The sequence below is a fragment of the Rhinatrema bivittatum genome, chromosome 4 (assembly GCF_901001135.1).
Source record: "Rhinatrema bivittatum chromosome 4, aRhiBiv1.1, whole genome shotgun sequence".
Lineage (NCBI taxonomy): Eukaryota > Metazoa > Chordata > Amphibia > Gymnophiona > Rhinatrematidae > Rhinatrema > Rhinatrema bivittatum.
In genome coordinates this window covers 421345898-421371006 of record NC_042618.1, presented here as the reverse complement: position 1 = coordinate 421371006, position 25109 = coordinate 421345898, and positions in this window count along the sequence as shown.

Genomic DNA, 25109 nt, shown 5'->3' with positions numbered 1-25109 from the left:
TTACTAGGGATGTGAATCGTTTTTTGACGATTTAAAATATCGTCCGATATATTTTAAATCGTCAAAAATCGTTAGGGCCACGATACAATACCAATTCCCCCGATTTATCGTTAAAAAATCGTAAATCGGGGGAAGGGGGAGGGCAGGAAAACCGGCACACTAAAACCCCCTAAAACCCACCCCCGACCCTTTAAATTAAATCCCCCACCCTCCCGACCCCCCCCCCCCAAATGCTTTAAATTACCTGGGGATCCAGCGGTGGTCCAGAACGGCGGCGGTCCGGAACGGCCCCCTCAATTGAATCCTTTTGTCTTCAGCCGGCGCCATTTTGCAAAATGGCCGCCGCAAAATGGCGGCGGCCATAGACAAAAACGATTCGACGCAGGAGGTCGTTCCGGACCCCCGCTGGACTTTTGGCAAGTCTTATGGGGGTCAGGAGGCCCCCCCAAGCTGGCCAAAAGTTTCTGGGAGTCCAGCGGGGTTCAGGAAGCGATTTCTTGCCGCGAATCGTTTTCCGTACGGAAAATGGCGCCGGCAGGAGATCGACTGCAGGAGGTTGTTCAGCGGCGGTCCGGAACCCCCGGAATCACCCAGGATTCCCTGTGGGTCTGGATTTTAAGGAGGACTGGGTGAGACAGCTGTGCCCGGTCCTTTAAGGTAATCTAAGGGAGTTTTCTATATCCTCCCTCCCAACCCCTCAGCTCAGTCTTGTCAGGATAAGTACCTGCCTATACATAGGACACCTCTCTGGACAGGAAATCCACTTTGGCATTTTTATTTCCTGCCCTATGTCATATTCAATAGTTGAAGGACCGTATGGCCAGGAATCACCTCATCACCCTCACATTGGACTTCTTATTTCTATTTATACATAGGAGTGGTTGGTGGTTCATTATGAGCATGAATTGCTGTTCTAGCAGGTAGTATTGCAGGCCTCCAAGACTCACTTGTCTGCCAAGGCCTCTTTCTTAACTGTTGAGTAACACCTTTCTCATGGCATCAACTTCAGGCTATGCCACAGGATGTTCTTCACCTCTTGGTCTAGGATGGCTCCCAAGCCTACTGCTGAGGCATTGGTCTGCACCATTAAGAGTTCAATGAAATCTGGGCTTATCAGGACTGGTTCAGAGAATATTGAGGCTTTCAGAGTCCTGAAGGCCTTCTCTGCTTCAGCTGACCACTGGACCTTCTCTGGTGCTTTCTTCAACAACATCCTTGTGAGAGGCTCTGCCTTCTCCGAGTAATTGGGGATAAACCTTCTGTAGTATCCTAGGAATGCTCTCACTTTTGCTTTTGTTCGTGTGACTTGTACCTAGGTGATTGCTCGATCTCTCTGGTCTGTGGATGGTCCTTGTCCTTTCTCAGGTTGTAGCAAAGATACTGGACTTCTTGCCCACCCAGCAAGCACTTCTTGGGGTTAACCATTAGTCCTGCTTTTCTCAGACTGGTTAGCATGGCTTGAAGTTGGCTTAGATCTGTCTTCCAATCTGGGCTGTACACCACAATCTCATCCAAGTAGGCGGCTGCATACCTGTGATATGGGTGGAACAAGCGGTCGGCCGAGCATTGAAATGTTGTAGGGGTACCATGGAGTTCAAAAGGGAGAACAGTGAACTGGAAAAGTCCTCCTGGTGTTGAGAACACAGTCTTCTCTTTCACTATTGGTGTGAGAGGCACCTGCCAATACCCTTTTATAAGGTCCAGGTTGCAGATGAACTGGACTTATCCCAGACCTCAATAAGTTCATCCATTCGTGGCATCAGGTATGTACCAAGTTTTGAGACCTTGGGCAGTTGGATAGCCCTCCCTTCTCTTAGTTTGATAGAAAGCAGTCTAAAAACTTCAAGGTCATACACAGATACAAAATACAAGAAGGAGACAAGACCTAGCCAGAGAATAAGAATACCACTTAGAGCCAGCTGGCACTTAGGGAGTTAAAAGAATGTGTTCAATGAAGCACAGCATTAGCACATAAGTGACAGCTGAAAGCTGGAAATACCTGCCATTTGCCCACATTTAGTTTATAGACACAGTATAAACCACAGATAAGATTTACAAACCCTATGGATATGAGTGTGCTTTTAGCTTTGGGGGCACTCACATTCTTATCTATCTTGGTATTGATTTTACAGTTGTGTTTACTTCTGATATAATAGTGATATGATTGCTTTTATTTACATGACACTGATGATACTGATGCAGATTCAGCAAAATGTGCTTAGGTTTAGAAAAAGTACAGGGCTGGTAGTTCCATATGTAAGAGAGAATTATGTACAAAGTGGCAATTAGAAGTAGTCAGTAAAAGATAAGAAATCCACCATTTCAGAGTTGACCTGAAACACGTAGCAGTTTTTCCTTATCAGTTAGTTTGGCAAAGAGAGCTAGTAAACCAAGAAACATGTGCCACTCCAAGACTTAATACCATAATCCACAGTGGGAGGGGTGGACTCCTGCCGAGAGCTGAACCAAGAGAGGTTAGCACAAAAAACTCTACAATGATCTGGAGTTCCCAGTGCCGATTCAGCCCTCACATGAGATAATGCTTGTGGCCACCAACTGGCGAGATAGAGGGTGCTTATCCAGGAAAGTGACTGCTTATTGCTAGGTCTGTTAGCTGGGAGAAGATAATTTACCTTGCTCATTGTGCTAATATATAACCCATTTTAGTTGTTATTTTCACAGACGTTGTTATAAGCGTCTGACTGTAAATATATAACACAGAGAAATATAGCTTTTCATTTTTTCACATAAGCCATAGGTGGTGTCATTTTTTTAGACTGCATATATAATCTAGACTGTAAAGCAAAAACCCCCATATTTTGATATTTAAAATTCTAACTTGAGGTACTATATAAGAACAGAAATGTTATCAATACGAAGAGTCTTGGATAGTGGGACAGTATTAGAGCATCACAATACTATAACTCCTGTTTTTGCTAAGGTAAGGGCCAGTTTGTTATGTTTAAGCCATTGTCTGATAGAGGAAAGGCAAGTGGAGATTGTCTCAGAAGTGTCTAACGAGGAAGAGCAAACTGGTACTAGAAACTAAATATCATCAACATAAATTTTATACCCCAAATAAAGACCAGCCAATAGCTGCAATAGTATTTAACTTTCAAAAGAGAGACTACGAGAAAATGAGAAAAATGAGTAGGAAATGAGTAGCTGACAAAGTTAAGAGTTTTCAGCAGCCATGGAGCTTGTTTAAAAATACCATCTTGGAAGCCCAGATCATATGTACTCCATACATTACAAAAGGTGGAAAAAAGGCTAAATGATTACCGGCATGGTTAAAAGATGAAGTGAAAGAGGCTATTATAGCTAAAAGAACATCTTTCAAAAAAAAAATGAAAAGGGATCCAAATGAATAAAACAGGAAACAGTATAAGCACTGGCAAGTTAGATGCAAAGCATTGATAATAAAGACAAAGAGAGAATTTGAAAAGAAGCTTGTCATGGAAAGAAAAACTTATAATAAAATCTTTTTTAGGTACATTTGAAACAAAAAGCCTGCAAGGGAGTCAGCTGGACCATTAGATGATCAAAGGGTAAAAGAAACATTTAGGGAACGCAAGGTCATAGTGGAGAGATTAAATGAATTCTCTATGTAACGCTCCTTACCTCCAAACGCCTCCGGCATAGTGTCCCACTCTGTGCAGTCTCCAAGGGCCATGTATAGCACTTCCTGTAACCAGGGCCTCCTCTTATAGGCCCTGCAACCAGGTCTTCCTGGGATGCTGGCTGATAACATTACACCCTAAGTATATAAGGAAGTCCTCTGCTACCAGCCAGTGCCTCAGCAACAGGTCTCCTAACATGCTCCTGCCTGCTGTGCGTGTTCCTTTACCTAGCCTGCCTTTCCATGTTCCTGTTTTGTCCAGCTTTGCCTAGCCTTGATTCTGCCCTGCCCTGATTCTTCCCTGCCCTGCCTTACATCTTCGCCCTGCCATACCTTCTAATCAGCCTGTCCTCAGACTGTTATGTTACTTATTCGGACTGCCTCTGACTCTGTTTTGATCTCCACCCTCCCTGACCTCTGCTCGGACTCGGACTCTGCTTGATCTCTGCTTGCCATGACCCTCTTCCTGGACACAGACCTTTTTGATCTCTTTCTGCCTTGACCCTCAGCCTGGACAATGCCCTTGCTTGAGCTCTACCTTCCTTGTATACTCTACTACTTATGGGTAGTGACTCTCCTGCTTCGGTGGCTAAGGTGACTATTAGGATATGGGGTTTCTGGTATTACTCTGGAAGCCACTAAGACCACAAAAGAGGAGCTACGAGAGGAAAGTTTTGCTCTCCTTCCTGTTGGGTCTTCCAAAACCAGGAAACAAAGGACTGAAACCCACCCAACCAGTCTCCCAGGGGTAGAGAGAGAAGGTAGAGTCTTTGAAGGTATAATACTTAGAAAAATGGAATGTAAACTTAAAGAAAACAGTTTATTTAACAGTTTGTTTACCAAGAAAATAACATAAGTCAGTAGTTCCAATTCTTGTGAGTTTACAAAAGAAACATTTAAGGCAGAAAATACTATTTTACAATAGAAAATTGAATTAAAGAACTCTTTTGTTTCTATATCACCTTTTCCACGGCTCTCGTGCTAAACTTTCAAAAGGGAAACTTTGATAAAATGAGAAAAATAGTTAGAAAAAAACTGAAAGGAGCAGCTACAAAAGTAAAAAGTGTGCAAGAGGCGTGGTCATTGTTAAAAAAATACCATCCTAGAAACATAGTACAGATGTATTCCACACATTAAGAAAGGTGGAAAGAAGGCAAAACGATTACCGGCATGGTTAAAAGGGGAGGTGAAAGAAGCTATTTTAGCCAAAAGATCTTCATTCAAAAATTGGAAGAAGGATCCAACAGAAGAAAATAGGATAATGCTTAAACGTTGGCAAATTAAATGTAAGACATTGATAAGACAGGCTAAGAGAGAATTTGAAAAGAAGTTGGCCGTAGAGGCAAAAACTCACAGTAAAAACTTTTTAAAATATATCTGAAGCAGAAAGCCTGTGAGGGAGTCAGTTGGACCGTTAGATGATCGAGGGGTTAAAGGGGCACTTAGAGAAGTTAAGGCCATCGTGGGAAAGATTAAATGATTTCTTTGCTTCGGTGTTTACTGAAGAGGATGTTGGGGAGGTACCCGTACTGGAGAAGGTTTTCATGGGTAATGATTCAGATGGACTGAATCAAATCACAGTGAACCTAGAAGATGTGGTAGACCTGATTGACAAACGAAAGAGTAGTAAATCACTTGGACCGGATGGTATACACCCCAGAGTTCTGAAGGAACTAAAAAATGAAATTTCAGACCTATTAGTAAAAATTTGTAAACTATGATTAAAATCATCCATTGTACCTGAAGACTGGAGGATAGCTAATGTAACCCCAATATTTAAAAAGGGCTCCAGGGGCAATCCGGGAAACTACAGACCGGTTAGCCTGACTTCAGTGCCAGGAAAAATAGTGGAAAGTGTTCTAAACATCAAAATCACAGAACATATAGAACGACATGGATTAATGGAACAAAGTCAGCATGGCTTTATCCAAGGCAAGTCTTGCCTCACAAATCTGCTTCACGTTTTTGAAGGAGTTCATAAACATCTGGATAATCAAATTTGCAGATGACACAAAATTGTTCAGAGTAGTTAAATCACAAGCAGATTGTGATAAATTGCAGGAAGACCTTGTGAGACTGGAAAATTGGGCATCCAAATGGCAGATGAAATTTAATGTGGATAAGTGCAAGGTGATGCATATAGGGAAAAATAACCCATGCTATAGTTACACAATGTTAGGTTCCATATTAGGTGCTACAACCCAAGAAAGAGATCTAGGCGTCATAGTGGATAACACATTGAAATCGTCGGTTCAGTTTGCTGAGGCAGTCAAAAAAGCAAACAGAATGTTGGGAATTATTAGAAAGGGAATGGTGAATAAAACGGAAAATGTCATAATGCCTCTGTATCGCTCCATGGTGAGACCGTACCTTGAATATTGTGTACAGTTCTGGTCGCCACATCTCAAAAAAGATATAATTGCGATGGAGAAGGTACAGAGAAGGGCGACCAAAATGATAAGGGGAATGGAACAGCTCCCCTATGAGGAAAGACTAAAGAGGTTAGGACTTTTCAGCTTGGAGAAGAGACGGCTGAGGGGGGATATGATAGAGGTGTTTAAATTAGGGATGTGCAGACAAAAAGTTTATGTTCATAAGTCCATAAGTCGAAAGGGGGGGGTCAATTTCGGTCAATATGGACATATGAAGAATTCCATAAGTTGAGTCTATGTCCATACGTGCACCGATTCCCTAAATAAAAATTTAAACCCCTCACCCTCCTTAATCCCCCCCCAAGACTTACCAAAACTCCCTGGTGGTCCAGTGGAGAGTCAGGATGCCATTTCTATATTCCTTTGCGAGGAGCACGTGTGTCCCGGAGCGAACGCGCGGCGAATCACGTGACGTCCGCGTCACTCCGACGTGACGCGGACGTCACGTGATTCCCCGCGCGTTCGCTCCGGGACCCTCGTTGGACACAACCGGAACTTTTGGCCAGCTTGGGGGGGTCAGGAGGCCCCCCCAAGCTGGCCAAAAGTTCCGGTTGTGTCCGGTTGTGTCCCGGAGCGAACGCGCGGCGAATCACGTGACGTCCGCGTCACTCCGACGTGACGCCGACGTCACGTGCTCCTCGCAAAGGAATATAGAAATGGCGTCCTGACTCTCCGCTGGACCACCAGGGAGTTTTGGTAAGTCTTGGGGGGGGGGGGGGTTAAGGAGGGTGAGGGGTTTAAATTTTTATTTAGGATCAACAATCGCGATTTCCAACGTATTCAACATAGCTATGTTGAATAAGTTGGAAATCCGATCGTTTTCGCCTCATCACCTTTTTAAGTTAAAAAAAAAAATTACGTTGCGTTTTACATATGCGTTGAAAACGAATGTACACCCCTAGTTTAAATCATGAGAGGTCTAGAACAAGTAGATGTGAATCGGTTATTTACTCTTTCGGATAATAGAAAGACTAGGGGGCACTCCATGAAGTTAGCATGTAGCACATTTAAAACTAATCGGAGAAAGTTCTTTTTTACTCAACGAACAATTAACTCTGGAATTTGTTGCCAGAGGATGTGGTTAGTGCAGTTAGTATAGCTGTGTTTAAAAAAGGATTGGATAAGTTCTTGGAGGAGAAGTCCATTACCTGCTATTAATTAAGTTGACTTAGAAAATAGCCACTGCTATTACTAGCAACATGGAATAGACTTAGTTTTTGGGTACTTGCCAGGTTCTTATGGCCTGGATTGGCCACTGTTGGAAACAGGATGCTGGGCTTGATGGACTCTTGGTCTGACCAGTATGGCATGTTCTTATGTTATTCTTATGTTCTTATTCGCTGTGTATGGTATCGGTACCTGCTCATAGGGAACTCTTATTAGCTAAGTATAATTGAGATATTATGTGTTAACTCAATACATGTGTATGTGTGTATGTGTGTCTCTTTCCTTAGGTGTTCAAGCTGATCCTCAGGTGTGATACAACAAAGAAAGTAAATATGTTTGTTGTTTCTATTTTTTCCCTTTAATGTTCTCCTTGCTTGACTAAGAAAAAAAATACCAGTAGTAGCACAGTTTCCTTATTTTTACTCCTATGCAATGTATACATGTAGCTTTCTCAAATTATTACTATTATGTGTTGGCCAAACATTTTGTGGTACACAATGCTTTCAATTAGCTGTCCTGTAATCCTTCCAGACTGGTTCCTATTTTCCTCGCAGCAGCTCTCCCTTTGTCTTTTCCAGGTGCAGAACGCAGAAGGCTGAAGGCGGTCTGTCTCTTCTCCTCTTCTCTCTGTCTCCTGATACAGGTGTTTTGAAGTCCTACCTATCTTTAAATAAATAGAGCATGTGTTCCCTAATACACTATCCATGACCCCCCTCTTCGGAAGATATGTTTAAATAATATTTCTAAATTTGGTGTCTTCGATGTCTTACTGAACTGGTTTAACTTGGTGTGTAAAATAAAGAATATAAAGGATAATCAGTACCACCCTAAACTCACTGAAAGGGGGGAAATTATTTGGTTCAGGTTGGTTCAATAATCTTTTCAGACACACAATGGCACACCCAGAGCTCTTAAGGGAAAAACAGTTTGAACTTACTTATAGTTCCTCTCCTCTGATATATTACTCTCATCAGAGGTTTTGAATTTAAAACTGACACAGAAATATCTAGTTCTGTTTCATATGGAACAGTGAATAGTCATTTAAATTGCACAGTCACTCTCAGACCAGAATCTGAGTTAAGTACGGTACTTGCGCTGTAGAACTTCAACAGCTCATTAACTCTCTGGCTCTATCAATTTATGTAGCAAAAGTTTGAAGTGAGGTCAGTCTGAAAAGTTTATTTACACTTTTCAGTTAACAAGTAAAAAGAATATTAATACAGAGTTTTTATATACATCAATTTCTCATATTCAGTAAATTTTCTCACTATAACAGTCTAACTGAACTAAGTCAATGAAAATCTCTGCATCTTGACTGTTACTATACTTATGAAGCCACAGTTCTTACCTGGATTTCTCTAATATGAACACAATTTTTAAATCACAATTACATTCCTTCCTTTCAGTCACACACACTCTATTTTGTGTATATTAACAACAATTCCCTCTGCATTTCAACCTTTCACTATTGCCAAGCGGCAATTTGATCATAATATGATCAAATTTGAATTAATGACTGGAAGGGAGAAACTAAGCAAATCCACAGCTCTCATGCTAAACTTTCAAAAGGGAAACTTTGATAAAATGAGAAAAATAGAAAAAAACTGAAAGGAGCATCTACAAAGGTAAAAAGTGTGCAAGAGGCATGGTCATTGATAAAAAAATATCATCCTAGAAGCACAGTCCAGATGTATTCCACACATTAAAAAACGTGGAAAGAAGGCAAAATGATTAAAAGGGGAGGTGAAAGAAGCTATTTTAGCCAAAAGATCTTCATTCAAAAATTGGAAGAAGGATCCACCAGAAGAAAATAGGATAATGCATAAGCGTTGGCAAGTTAAATGTAAGGCATTGATAAGTAGGGATGTGAATCGTTTTTTGACGATTTAAAATATCGTCCGATATATTTTAAATCGTCAAAAATCATTAGAGGCGATATTTAATAGGAATTCCCCCGATTTATTGTCAAAAATTGTAAATCGTGTTGCCGTACGGCCGGCGCCATTTTGCAATATGGCCGCCGCCATTTTGCAAAATGGCGCCGGCCATATGGCAACACGATTCGAGTGCAGGAGGTCGTTCCTGGAGCCCCGCTGGACTTTTGGCAAGTCTTGTGGGGGTCAGGAGGCCCCCCCAAGCTGGCCAAAAGTCCCTGGGGGTCCAGCGGGGGTCCGGGATTGATCTCCTACGCTCGTGACATCGGGGGATAGGAACCAAAATGGCGCCGGTGCCATTTTCTATCAACGCATCCGTAGCCCGAGAGTGGAAGATCACAACGGGACACCCCCCCCCCCCACACTGGACCCCAGGTAATTTAAGACATTTGGGGGGAGTTTGGGAGGGTGGGGGATTTATTTTAAAGGGTCGGGGTGGGTTTTAGGGATGTTTTAGTGTGCCGGTTTTCCCGCCCTCCCCGATTTACGATTTACACGATATTTACAAAAACAAAACCGCGACGATTCGATTCCCTCCCCCCCCAGCTGAAATCGATCGTTAAGACGATCGATCACACGATACACATCTCTATTGATAAGACAGGCTAAGAGAGAATTTGAAAAGAAGTTGGCTGTAGAGGCAAAAACTCACAGTAAAAACTTTTTTAAATATATCCGAAGCAGAAAGCCTGTGAGGGAGTCATTTGTACTGTTAGATGATCCAAGGGTTAAAAGGGTACTTAGAGAAGATAAGGACATCATGGAAAGATTAAATGATTTCTTTGCTTTGGTGTTTACTGAAGAGGATGTTGGGGAGGTACCCGTACTGGAGAAGGTTTTCATGGGTAATGATTCAGATGGATTGAACCAAATCACGGTGAACTTAGAAGATTGGTAGGCCTGGTAGTAAATCACCTGGACCGGATGATATACACCCCAGAATTCTGAAGGAACTAAAAAATGAAATTTCAGACTGTTATGGCCGCCGGCCGTGGCAACCCGCAACCGGGGCCAGCCACTCACCGATGCGGCAGACCGCCCCGCTAACGCTGACTGCACTTGGCGTCAGCAAGTTCCTCCCACGGCAGTTCCTGCTGCCGCTGAACGTGGCCGCGGCGTCGGCTGACTTCCTGCTCGCATCTGGCTCCTCCCCCGCCAGGCCTTCCTAGAGCCGCGCACGCGGCAGAAGCTATTCTCTTAAAGGAACCACTACAGGATACGGTATTGGCTCCTTCCTGTGGGCTCCACCTTCAGGGATACTATTTAAGGCAAGGTCTGCACCTCAGACCTTGCCTTGGCTTCTTGGCTCGTAGTTGTGTGCTCTGTGTTCTTGTTGTCCTGTTCCTGTTCCTGTTCCTGCTCCGCTGTTTGGATTACTTGACTTTGGACCCATGGACCGGCTTCTGACCTTTCTCCGCTTTGACCTCTGGACTGGCTGCTGATCATCCTCAGGACTTGACCCCTGGACTGGCTGCGGACCATTCTTTGGCTTTGACCCCTGGACCGGCTTCGACGACTCTACGAGCTTGACTCAGGAACTTCTCTCGACCAGCTGGAGGCGCCAGCCATCTGGATTATACGACCTGCAGGAGGTGCCTGCATCCAGATTTCCTCTTCAAATTCAAGGGTTCCTCTGAGTTCAGCCCTGCCTTCCAATGGTAGGGACTTGAGAGGTTTTCCTCTCTTAAGTAGTACCAACTCTACCTCGGACTAAGGGTCCACCTCCCGAATCACAACACAGACCTATTAGTAAAAATTTGTAACCTATCATTAAAATCATCCATTCTACCTGAAGACTGGAGGATAGCTAATGTAACCCCAATATTTAAAAAGGGCTCCAGGGACGATCCGGGAAACTACAGACCGGTTAGGCTGACTTCAGTGCCAGGAAAAAGAGTGGAAAGTGTTCTAAACATCAAAATCACGGAACATATAGAAAGACATGGTTTAATGGAATAAAGTCAGCATGGCTTTACCCAAGGCAAGTCTTGCCTCACAAATCTGCTTCACTATTTTGAAGGAGTTAATAAATATGTGGATATAAGTGAACCAGTAGATGTAGTGTACTTGGATTTTCAGAAGGCGTTTGACAAAGTTCCTCATGCGAGGCTTCTAGGAAAAGTAAAAAAGTCATGGGATAGGTGGTGATGTAATTTCGTGGATTACAAACTGGCTAAAAGACAGGAAACTGGCTAAAAGACAGGAAATAGCATATCCACTAACACCTGCTAGAGTCTGGTCCATGTTCACACGCCCCAGTCTGTGCCAATCTAGTAACTAGGGATCACATAATCCAAAGCATAACACTCTGCTTCAACCTTTACTGAGGAAGATATAAGGGAGATACCTATAACAGAAATGATATTTAAAGTGATGATTTAGAGGAAACGGAACAAAAATCAGTGAACCTGGAAGATATAAGGCAGCAAACTGATAAGCTAAAACGTAGCAAATCACCTGGACCAGATGGTATACATCCCAGAGTATTGATAGAACTGAAAAAATAAATTTATAATAGTAATTTATAAGCTAGCTTTAGCATCATCTTCGGTACCTAAAGTTTGGAGAGTTATCAACATAACGCCAATTTTTTTAAAAAGTTCCAGAGGTGATCCAGGAAACGACAGACCAGTATGCCTGATGTCAGTGCTGGGCAAAATGATTTAAACTATCATAAAGAACAAAATTACTGCACATATAGATAGTCATATTTTAATGGGAGAAGTCCAGTCATCAATAAGATCTGAGTGAATCTTTGTTTAAGCTAAAGAGAGAAATAGGTTAGAATAGTGGGAGATACCATTCAAATGCAGCTCCTCCTCTTATGGAGTCTGGAATGACCATCCCACTGAAAGTCTATTGAGGAGTTCTCCACAGTGATCTTGGGAAGCAGTCCATTTAGGTTTTAAAGAGTGCAAAGGTGTAGAAATGTTTAGCTTTAGTTGATTTTCCAGGCCCAGTCAGCAAAAGCAGGTTAGCCCAGCCTGACGATCCTGACCAGGTTCGGAACAGGTTTCCTCTTCTAGTCCACAACCTGGCTTGTTAAGATTTTCCCTCTGGGACTAATTTCAGGGATTTTTGAGATTTTTTATTAAGGAGCCTCACTGGACACGTGGGCCTGTCTTGCACAAAGGAATTGGGGAACCCTGTATGTGGGCCACCCATGGATAGGGAAGATCACCCTGATGTAGTGGTGACCTACTGTGAGGAGGAGACTCCTCTATTTAGATTCTGTTCCTTTTTGGGGAAAGAACACTTTTGTTAGAAGATCCAGGAGGAAATTTGGCTGCCCTTTCCTTCCTGTTTGACGTAACAGAACTTCTTGTTTACAAGATGATCCTCATCATCAAGGATCTAATGAGAGATTGTGTAAAATAAAAGAAGATCCAGAAGATCTCCTAACCGTGAGTAAAGGAAACAATATCTTTGGGGACACCCATCCAGTGATTACCACCCTGGGGAGAGAAAGAGAAGATTTACTCGTTATGTCATAGATTTTTTTGTCAGTTTTTTGTGAATTTGGAAAGGGTTTTGCCCAGCTAAAAAGACCCTGCCCATCTAGGTGCTCCTCTTAATTAATCTAAGAAAGTGAGTTTTTCCCTTTTCCCAATACAATTGAGTCCTGCACAGATAGAGGAAAGAGACTGTAAAGAAATTGAGAAGCGTATTCTGTGGTGCTGCAGTTTGAGTTTTGTGCAATTCATCATCAGTATTTACAGTAAAGACTTTTATTTTGGACACTACCAAAGTGACTACAGAGTATTTATTTTGCAATCACTGCACCCACATAAACATATCTTGGAACTTTTGATTTCCAGTCACCCTGACATTTCCGTGAATGCAGGGGAGAACGGGGGAAGTGGGCGAGGGACTGGATGTACACAAACTCACTCTCACAAATATACACACACATATTAACACACTCACATGTTCATAATCACTTTTCACACACACACACACATGCTCATTCTTACATGCTAACTGTTACATAGGGGTTTTCTGTGTGCCCTTGGGCCTCGGCCCGACCCCAGATGAATCTAGGACCAAACAGAGGGTTGGCGGCAAGTCCCAGCATGGCGGAGACAAGGTCTTACCCTCTGCCGGACCTGCAGGCTCCCGGAACCAACAAGATGATGTTTGTTGATGAACAGTCCTTCAACCGTTCCCAGCCCTTTCGAACCTGCCGCTTTGGATCGGCATGGAGCAGCAGGCCGGACTGAGGATGAGGGCAGACGGAGGCCTTGTGACACAAAGACTTTGGACTAGGACTAAGGCAAAGACATCACAGATGAGGGCTAATGCGAAGACATCACAGACGAGACGAGGAACTTGGAAGAGTCAAGACGAGACGAGAAGCTGGGGAGGTTAGACATTGGCACTGTCTCTCACGGTGCCCTACACAGTCCACCCGTGGGACTGGTCATGGGCCACCCTGTCCCACTGCGCACCCTACACAGCCCAAGGAGGCTGGTCACAGACCACGTGGAGAGCGGGACGAGCACAGGAAGGAATCCAGCCAAGGCGAGACTCCGATGACGGAGCCGGTATCATCCGGAGAACCACAGGAGCTGGCAGGTCATGAAGGCTCAGGAGCGCAGGACATGAATCCAGCTGCAGGCAACTCCAATGATGGAAATGTGTCACCTGGAGAACCATGGAACTGGCAGGACAAGAAAGCTCAAGAGCGCAGGAGAACTTGGAAGGCACTGGAGAAGAACACCAGGAAACCTGGAACATCAGGAAGCGAGACATTGGGAAAAGAGACATCAGGAGACCTGGACGAGGACCTCAGGAGACGAAGACATGGCACAAGAAGCAGACGAGACATGGAGCTCCAACGATGAACGAGAAGGACCTGACGGAGCACTGGAAGACAGAAACTTCCAGGAGCGAAGTAACTCTGATGCAAGGCAAAGGTGGAATGCAGGAACAGCCCTTTTATAGGGCTGATACAGGAAAAAGTCCTTAGGTGGGGCATATCCGGCCGTGGGCCTTTTAAATCTGACAAGGGGCCCTTTAAATCTGACAAGGAGGCACAGCCATATGCCTAGGAGCAGGAACAGGAAGCTGTGCAGGACCGAGGACAACGGCCCTGCTCCGACGTCAACGTGGAGCAGCAGGTCTGGGCCGAGGAGCAGGCCCTGACGTCGACAGCAGCTCCTGCCACTGCAGGAGGACCCGAGGGCGGCTCTGGCTGCCAGGCAAGCCTGGGGACTGTGGCCTCCAGCCGCGAAGATGGCGGAGAAGTCCACGGCTCCGGCCGAGGTGAAGAGAGCATGATGGGCGGCCTCATGGCCACAAGAGGCAGAGTCCGCGGCTCCGACCGCGCAGAAGGCCCGATGTCGGCGGCATCCGGCTGCGTCGAGAACGCATCAAAGGTGAGGACCCTGCTCGCGGGGGAAGCCCACGGGCAGGATTCATAACACTAACATTCATTCCTCATTCTCTGACACATTCTCATATACTCACTTATACCTTTCATCTTCTCATTTTCCCAAATACACACTCTCACACAAATGTGCACTCACTTCTCTCCCTCTTCCACACACACACATGCCCACTCACCCTTATACCCATGCTCATTCACACTTTCACTTCTCTTCATCCTACACAAACACACACACACACACACACTCTCACAGACATGCTCTTTCCCCTCCCCTGATATACTCCCTCCCCCATGCACACCCTCATTCACACTTGCCCCCTCACACACACATATATATATATATATATATATACACACACACACACACACACACACATAGCCCTCCCTTGTATACACACATACATGCCCCTTCACTTATACACACACACATGCACAAATACTGCCCCCCTCACTCACCTCTCCCCACCCCAAACTCACTAGTAGCAGCAACCTCCTCTTGGGGTTGATGGGAGGACTCCATCTTCAAGCCAATAGCAGCAGCTGCTGCTGCTTCTGTCTTTGACCTCCTCCCTTCTTCCTGTCCACACAGGCCAATCAGTGACCTCCTCTCTTCTTCCTGCCAGTCAGGAAAAAGGGAGGAGGCATACCATTGGTCCGCAGGTGCAAGAAGAAGAAAGGAGGTCTCTGATTGGTCACAGGGCAGGGAAAAAGGAGGCATTCAATTAGCCCATGTAGGCCAATCAGACACCTTCTAGTCTAGCTGCTTCACTAGCACAGCAGCAGCAGGGCAACTGGAGATTTTAGGTGTTGGCCAAGAGACCCTGCAATTCCATTAGAATGCTGGAATCTTGGGTAAAATCTGGACAGGCATCTTCCCCAGGGGAAACTACATACATCAAGAAATGTGTAAAGCAACCACCCCAGTCACATCGGGCCCCGGAAATTTACCTTCCCCACTACCTACAAAGGATCCAGCCTTGGGAGAGGGAGTCCATGTGAAACAGCCTGCCAGAGAGAGGGTCCAGCCCTGAAAAGTAACAAATGCATTTTTGTACGCACCCATGCAGGATAGGCACACCAGGGTGAGGTTACATGAAGATATAAATAAACATGCGGCTAAAGGTAAGCCAGTTGATATAGTATATCTGGATTTCCAGAAAGCATTTGACAAAGTCTCTTATGAGAGACTTCTGAGGAAGTTAGAAAGTCATGGGATATGAGGCAATGTCCTACTGTGGACTGGGAACTGGTTAAAAGATAGAAAACAGAGAGTAGACTAAATGGTAAATTTTCTCAGTGGAGAAAGGTGAATAGTGAAGTACCCCAAGAATCTGTTCTGGGACCACTGCTTTTTTACATATTTATAAATGACCTGAAAATGGGAATGAGAGGTGATCAAATTTGCAGATGACACTAATTTATTCAAAGCTGTTGATTCACAAGAAGATTGTTAGAAATTGCAAGATGACCTTGCACGACTGAGAGACTACGCACGCAAATGGCAGATGATATTTAATGTGGACAAGTGCAAAATAATGCACATGGGGAAGAACCAAGTAAACTATAGCTACACAATGCAAGGTTCTACATTAGAAGTCACCACTCAGGAAAAGGATCTAGGTGTTATCATTGATAATGTTGAAATCCGAAAGTGGATCCTTGGGCCGACCCCTGCTGGGAAGTGGTCGGGAGGCAGACACGCACAGCCGTAGATGAACCTTCGCCTGGAAACCCGTGACGCCCCCAGAGGAGCTGTGAACGCCCGGATCGCTAGGACTTAGGTGGCTTCACCCTGGAAGTCCGAGGTCCCCCCAGGAGGAGCCTGTAGGGACCCGGACCGCTGGGACTTAGGCGAGGACTGGCGTGGAAGGCCCGGACCGGAACTGGAACAGGCGTGAAGGCAGGAGAGAGAGACGCACCGTGAACAAGGCAGGCAGCTGGAGTCTGGAGCGAGAAAACAATCCGAGGTCAAGGCAGGCAGCAGGAATCAGAAGCGAGGAAACAATCCGTGGTCAAGGCAGGCAGCAGGAATCAGAAACGAGAAGACAATCCGGGATCAAAGCAGGCAACAGGAAACTGGAAACTGGAATGCTGAGACTGACAAGCAGAAACAGGGGCACCTGGAGCAGCAACTAATCCACCGAAGTGAACTCGTTGCAAGGCAAAGTAGGAAGGAGTGAAGGCGACTTAAATTCCCCGCCGGTGCTGACGTCAGAGAGGGAGCGGTTCAGCACATCCGGGTGCTGGACCGTCAAAAGCCGGCCCCTCGCGCGCGCGCGTTCCCCTTCGGGGGCGGAGCCATCTCCCGAGCTCGGCAGCGTCCTCCACGAGGGAGGATCACCGCCATGCGGCCAGGCCGGCCCTGGCTCCCGCGGCTTGCGGCAGACCCCCGGGCCCAGCTGAGGAGGTAGGAGCCCGGTCGCTGACGCGGCGACCGTGGCGATAACAGTACCCCCCTTCTTACGCCCCCTCCGCAGAGGCCCTGGCTTTCCGGGATTGTCCATATGAAATTGGTGTAGCAGTGACTTGTCCAAGATGTTCCGAGCCGGCTCCCAAGAATTCTCCTCGGGACCACAACCCTCCCAAGCCAAGAGGTATTCCCAACGACGGCCGTGGAAGCGGGTATCCAGGACTTCCCGTACTCGGTAAGTAGGATCCTCAGAGGAAGAAGATAGGGCATCCGTAGTTGGACGATGGAACCGTGAGAGTATCACAGGCTTCAGCAGGGAAACGTGGAACACGTTATGTATGCGGAGAGAAGAGGGAAGGCGAAGCCGGTAAGAAACTAGTCCAATACGTTCTGCTATTTGAAAGGGACCGCAGTACCTAGGTGCCAACTTACGAGTTCGGTTAGGCAACTGGAGGTTTCTGGTACTCAACCATACCTTGGTGCCAGGTAGAAACACTGGGGCTGGCCGTCGGTGGCGATTGGCACTCCGTTGGGATTTCTCCGAGGCGGTGACAAGTCTCTGTTGAATTATTCTCCATTGCTGATGGAACTGACGGGCAACAGTCTGAGCGGCTGGCGAAGGAACAGAGATAGGAACAGGTACAGGAGGCCTCGGATGGTGACCAAATACTATCTGGAAGGGGGTTTGTCCAGTAGCTGCATGAGTATGATTGTTGTAGGCGAACTCGGCCCAAGGTAGCAGGGAAACCCAGTTAGTCCCTCTCTCGGAGATGAAACTTCGAAGGAAAGTTTTTAGCGACCGGTTCATGCGTTCAGTTTGTCCATTACTCTGCGGATGGAACGCTGTGGACAAATTCAGTTGCACCCCAAACTTTTTGCAAAGAGCACGCCAGAAACGGGCAGTAAACTGTGGCCCTCTGTCCGATACAATACTCTGCGGGAGACCATGGGGCCGAAAGATGTGCTGTGTGAATAGTAGCGCTAGCTCTGGTGCTGAAGGTAATTTAGGCAGAGGAACGAGATGAATCATTTTTGAGAAGCGGTCCACGGTAACCCATATTACCGAGTTACCCTCAGATACCGGCAAATCCACAACAAAATCCGTGGCGATATGGGACCACGGCTCCGTGGGTATGGGCAGTGGTTGCAGAAGACCCCAGGGTCGGCCATTGAGAGGTTTCTGTCTTGCACAGACCGGGCAGGAATCTACATATAACCGTACATCTTGTCGTATCTTGGGCCACCAATAGTAGCGATTTAGTAGATCGAGAGTCCTCTCTCTTCCGGCGTGACCTCCGGAGAGGGAGTCGTGAGCCCAGACGAGAACTTTTTTGCGATCTCTGCGGGCCACCACTACTCGCCCAAGAGCAGATACAGTGATACTGGCTACCTGGATCCTGGCAGGATCGATGATATGCTGTGGAACCTCTTCTTTTTCTTCCTTTACTTCGCAACGGGACAAGGCATCCGCCCGAACGTTCTTTGAGGCTGGACGATATTTCAAAACGAAATCAAAGCGATTAAAAAAAAGCGACCAACGCGCTTGCCTGGGATTTAGGCGTTGGGCTTGATTCAGGAACTCTAAATTTTTGTGATCCGTGTAAATGGTCACCGGATGAAGAGACCCTTCCAGCCATTGTCTCCATTCTTCCAGCGCCAATTTAATTGCTAGTAATTCCTTGTCCCCTATGCCGTAGTTGCCCTCAGCTGGAGAGAACTTCTTGGAAAAGTAGGAGCAGGGTAGGAGATGACCGGCACTAGAGTTCTGAGACAGGACTGCCCCTACGGCCATACTAGAGGCGTCCACCTCAACGAAGAAAGGCCGAGTCGGGTCTGGATGTCGTAAACAGGTGTCCTGGAGAAATGCCTCTTTTAAATCTTCAAAGGCTCTACAAGCCTCTTGAGGCCATACTCGAAGGTCCGCGCCCTTTCTGGTTAGAGCGGTTAGGGGCGCCACCAATCGGGAATACTGAGGAATGAAGTGTCGGTAGAAGTTTGCAAATCCTAGGAAACGTTGTAGAGCCTTTAGACCCACCGGCCGGGGCCATTTCCTGATGGCGGACACTTTGCTGGGATCCATACGGAATCCAGTCGCAGAGACAATATACCCTAAAAAGGGCAAGGCCTCTTGTTCAAAGAGACATTTCTCAAACTTTGCGTATAACTGATGATCCCGCAAGATCTGGAGGACTTGCCTAACGTGTTGCCTGTGGGAGACCAGATCAGGAGAGTGAATGAGGACGTCGTCTAAATACACGATTACGCATGAGTGCAGTAAATCCCGAAGAACCTCATTCATTAAGTGTTGAAACACGGCGGGAGCATTACACAAGCCGAATGGCATCACAAGGTATTCATAATGCCCGTCCCGGGTATTGAACGCCGTCTTCCATTCATCCCCGGGACGGATACGGACCAAATTGTACGCCCCTCGGAGATCCAGCTTCGTGAAAACTCGGGCTCCTTGAAGTCTGTCCAATAACTCAGGAATTAAAGGAAGTGGGTAGCGATTCTTCCTCGTAATGGCATTGAGTCCGCGGTAATCTATACACGGCCTCAAGGTACCATCCTTCTTGGCAACAAAAAAGAAACCCGCCCCTGCGGGAGACTTTGAAGGCCGGATGAACCCCTTCGCAAGATTTTCGGCAATATAATCTGACATAGCCCGAGTCTCAGGCTGAGACAAGGGGTATACTCTTCCACGAGGAGGGGTGGAGCCTGGAAGCAGGTCGATAGCGCAATCGAAAGGTCGATGCTGTGGTAACAGTTCTGCTTTCTCTTTGGAAAACACATCTACGAAGTCTGCATATGGAGACGGTAATAAGAGTCCGGTATTTGCCAGCAGAATCTGTTGTCCCTTCGTAGGTTGAATGCAAGAGTGGAAACATTTGGAGCTCCATCGGGTGATCTGGAAATCCTTCCAGCGGATCTCAGGCGAATGTTGCTGAAGCCAGGGTAAGCCAAGAACCACCGGGTGTACCGATCTTTCCAGAATCAAGAATGAAATCTTCTCGGTATGAAACAAGCCAGTCTGAAGAATAAGTGGTGTGGTAACCGTGGAAATACGACCAGACAGGGGTGTGCCCTGAATCGAAGTAACCCTTAAGGGGGGTTCTCGAAGCTGTGTGGCGAGTTGAAGCTGTTGTACCAATTCCTTTGTAATAAAGTTCCCTCCAGCCCCGGAGTCGATGAGGGCCTGGGTCTGAAAAGAACCACCGGGATATCTCAAGGTCACTGGTACAGTACATTGAGGAGCTGCATGGAGACAGCCTAGGGAGCACTCCTCTCGAACCCCTAGGCGCGGGTGTTTTCCGCCCGTTCCTTGCATTGTGCAAGGAAATGACCTTTACCGCCACAGTACAGGCACAGCCTCAGGTCGCGACGACGCTGCCTCTCCTCGGGTGACAAAGAAGACCTCCCAAGTTGCATGGGCTCCTCCGTGGGAGTGTCAGTCGGAGCGTTGGGGCCCCGAGACCCCGAGTTCGCTGACCTGGAGGGCACAGAAGAGAATGAGGGCAATCGTCGGGAAGGACGCCCCTCCTTAGCTCTTTGTTGAAGCCAACGGTCAATGCGTCCTGCCAAGTCGATGAGGCCTTTAAGGTCCTCCGGCAGGTCGCGGGCCGCTAACTCGTCCTTGATCCGGGCTGCCAGACCCTCCAGGAACACGCCTCGGAGAGCATCATCTTGCCAGCCTACTTCTAGGGCGAGCGTGCGAAATTCCAAAGCATAATCTGCAAGAGGCCGCGAGCCCTGCCGGAGCTGGAGCAGTTCAGAGGTCGCAGAGGTCAGGCGTGCAGGTTCATCGAAGGCTGCCTTGAAATCCTCCACAAATCGACTTAAATTACTCAATGCTGGATCATTCTTCTCCCACATGGGAGATGCCCAATTCAATGCCCGCCCATCCAGGAGCGAAAAGATATAGGCCACTTTGACGCCATCCGATGGGAACTGATTGGGCAGGAGAGCAAAACGCACGAAACATTGGTTTAAAAAACCGCGGCAAGCCTTGGCATCTCCGGAATATCTGGACGGAGCCGGAAGCTGCGTGGGCGAATGGAGTGTTACCACTGGAACTGGTGCGGGTACAGGTACCGAAACCGGAGCCTGAGGTTCGGCGTCCAGGCGCATAGCCAAACGTTCCACGGTGGCGGCCAGGGAGTCTAACACTTGCTGTTGCTGGACCAGACGCTGAGCCAGACCCGGGATGGCCTGTAAGCCGGCGAGGTCTGCCGGATCCATGGCCTTGCAAACTGTTGAAATCCGAAAGTGGATCCTTGGGCCGACCCCTGCTGGGAAGTGGTCGGGAGGCAGACACGCACAGCCGTAGATGAACCTTCGCCTGGAAACCCGTGACGCCCCCAGAGGAGCTGTGAACGCCCGGGTCGCTAGGACTTAGGTGGCTTCACCCTGGAAGTCCGAGGTCCCCCCAGGAGGAGCCCGTAGGGACCCGGACCGCTGGGACTTAGGCGAGGACTGGCGTGGAAGGCCCGGACCGGAACTGGAACAGGCGTGAAGGCAGGAGAGAGAGACGCACCGTGAACAAGGCAGGCAGCTGGAGTCTGGAGCGAGAAAACAATCCGTGGTCAAGGCAGGCAGCAGGAATCAGAAGCGAGGAAACAATCCGTGGTCAAGGCAGGCAGCAGGAATCAGAAACGAGAAGACAATCCGGGATCAAAGCAGGCAACAGGAAACTGGAAACTGGAATGCTGAGACTGACAAGCAGAAACAGGGGCACCTGGAGCAGCAACTAATCCACCGAAGTGAACTCGTTGCAAGGCAAAGTAGGAAGGAGTGAAGGCGACTTAAATTCCCCGCCGGTGCTGACGTCAGAGAGGGAGCGGTTCAGCACATCCGGGTGCTGGACCGTCAAAAGCCGGCCCCTCGCGCGCGCGCGTTCCCCTTCGGGGGCGGAGCCATCTCCCGAGCTCGGCAGCGTCCTCCACGAGGGAGGATCACCGCCATGCGGCCAGGCCGGCCCTGGCTCCCGCGGCTTGCGGCAGACCCCCGGGCCCAGCTGAGGAGGTAGGAGCCCGGTCGCTGACGCGGCGACCGCGGCGATAACAGATAATATGTTGAAAACTTCTGCTTAGTGTGCAGCAGCAGCCAAGAAAGCAAATAAAATGCAATAATTATTAGGAAATGAAAATAGAATAAAACAGATAATATCATAATGCCTTTATATCATTCCATCATAGTACACCCACATCTTGAGTATTGAGTGCATTTTTGGCCACCATATCTCAAAAAAGATATAGCAGAATTAGAAAAGGTACAGAGAAGGGTGACCAAAATTATAAAAGGGATGGAACGATTTCCCTATGAGGAAAGGCTAAAGAGGTTAGGACTCTTCAGCTTGGAGAAGGGATAGCAGAGGGGAGATATGATTGAGGTCTATAAAATAATGAGCGGATTGGAACGGATGAATGCAAATTGGTTTACTCTTTCAAAAAGTACAAAGACTAGAGGATATGCAATGAAGTTACTAAATAGTAGGGATGTGAATCGTGTCCTCGATCGTCTTAACGATCGATTTCGGCTGGGAGGGGGAGGGAATCGTATTGTTGCCGTTTGGGGGGGTAAAATATCGTGAAAAATCGTGAAAAATCGTTAAAAAATCGAAAAATCGAAAAATCGAAAAACCGGCACACTAAAACCCCCTAAAACCCACCCCCGACCCTTTAAATTAAATCCCCCACCCTCCCGAACCCCCCCCAAATAACTTAAATAACCTGCGGGTCCAGCGGCGGTCCGGAACGGCAGCGGTCCGGAACGGGCTCCTGCTCCTGCATCTTGTCGTCTTCGGCCGGCGCCATTTTCCAAAATGGCGCCGAAAAATGGCGGCGGCCATAGACGAAAAAGATTGGACGGCAGGAGGTCCTTCCGGACCCCCGCTGGACTTTTGGCAAGTCTCGTGGGGGTCAGGAGGCCCCCCACAAGCTGGCCAAAAGTTCCTGGAGGTCCAGCGGGGGTCAGGGAGCGATTTCCCGCCGCGAATCGTTTTCGTACGGAAAATGGCGCCGGCAGGAGATCGACTGCAGGAGGTCGTTCAGCGAGGCGCCGGAACCCTCGCTGAACGACCTCCTGCAGTCGATCTCCTGCCGGCGCCATTTTCCGTACGAAAACGATTCGCGGCGGGAAATCGCTCCCTGACCCCCGCTGGACCTCCAGGAACTTTTGGCCAGCTTGTGGGGGGCCTCCTGACCCCACGAGACTTGCCAAAAGTCCAGCGGGGGTCCGGAAGGACCTCCTGCCGTCCAATCTTTTTCGTCTATGGCCGCCGCCATTTTTCGGCGCCATTTTGGAAAATGGCGCCGGCCGAAGACGACAAGATGCAGGAGCAGGAGCCCGTTCCGGACCGCTGCCGTTCCGGACCGCCGCTGGACCCGCAGGTTATTTAAGTTATTTGGGGGGGGTTCGGGAGGGTGGGGGATTTAATTTAAAGGGTCGGGGGTGGGTTTTAGGGGTTTTAATGTGCCGGCTCACGATTCTAACGATTTATAACGATAAATCGTTAGAATCTGTATTGTATTGTGTTCCATAACGGTTTAAGACGATATTAAAATTATCGGACGATAATTTTAATCGTCCTAAAACGATTCACATCCCTACTAAATAGAGCATTTATTTATTTATTTATTTATTTAGGAGTTTTTATATACCGTCATTTAAGTTATTCACCATCATCACGGTTTACAATAGGACACCTGTATCAAAAAAATATGGGTCGTACATTACATAGGGGGTGCCATTAGTTTTCGGTAACAAAAAGGCATTTAATTGGGGGATAGGAGAAAATATTTTTATACTCAATGCATAATTAAGCTCTGGAATTCATTGCCAGAGGATATGTTGAAAGTTGTTAATGTAGTTGGGTTTAAAAAAGGTTTGGACAAGTTCCTGGAGAAAAGATCCATAAACCATTATTAAGGTGACTTGGGAAATCTACTGCTTATCCCTGGGATAAGCAGCATGGAATCTATAGAATCTATTTATTTTTTGGGATCCTACCAGGTGCTTGTGATCTGGATTGACAACTGTTGGAAACAATATTGGGCTTGTTGGACCTTTGGTCTGACTCAATATGACAAACCTTATGTTCTCATGGTGCCCAGACAGTTAAAATTTAATTTTAACTTAAGAAGTATTTATAGGCCACACTATCCTATGACCTAGGCAATTTACAGTAGAATATTCATTAAATAAATACATAATAGTACAGATAAAATAATACAACACAATCATCAATAGAGATTTAAGGTGCAGGCCATTGTAGATGGTCAAAAAAGACTTAAAATAAGACATGGACTAGATGCCTTAAAGGCAGTTAGTAGAAAGCCTGTTGAAAGAGGTGCATCTTTGGTTGTTTCCAAAATGTATTTTCCATGCTTGTTTGAGTAAGTGATTGGTAGCCGACGCCAAAGTTCAGCACCTACAACTGAAACCAATCTTTCTCTTGAGGTTATGAGCTGGACCATTTCGTAACCAGGAATTTCCAGTAGGCATTGCCTTCAGATCTTAAATTTCTACCTGGACAGTATATTTTTAATAACTGATTAATGTACATTGGAGACTCACTAAATGCACTGTGTATCAGAGTAAGTACTTCGTATTGTATTATTCCTAAAATATAGGAATCTCATTTCACTTTATTCTCTCATTAGTTTCCTGCCAAGTGATGCAAGGTATGAGTTTCAGCCCTAGCTTTTCACTCCACTGTCCATCCTTAGGATTCCATTAGACAGGAGGTATATCAAAGCCTACATGTCCACCCCCTTCAATAATAGAGTGGAGTATTACAACATTCCCCAGAAAAAGTGACTTTAATTATGCTCACCTGCTACAGTACATTCTTTATAACACTGCAGTAAGATTTCACATAGAGTGAAATATTAATCTGTACCTCATGCAGGATCCCCACTGCCCTTCTCTGCCAGATGTCAGGAAAGCACCATGAGGGGGAATCAGACTAGAAGTGGAGTCATTGTGGCTTACGTCTGCTGTATGTGGAACTAAAGTGGGGAAGAAAGTTATTTTACTTTACCCCATACTCCATCTTAGCTATCTCAGCTTTCATTTCTGTATTTCCTTTTACAAAATGCAGCTATCCCATTAGGCCTTCCTCTGCTGAGATCTTCAGGCACACTCACAGATGATGGGT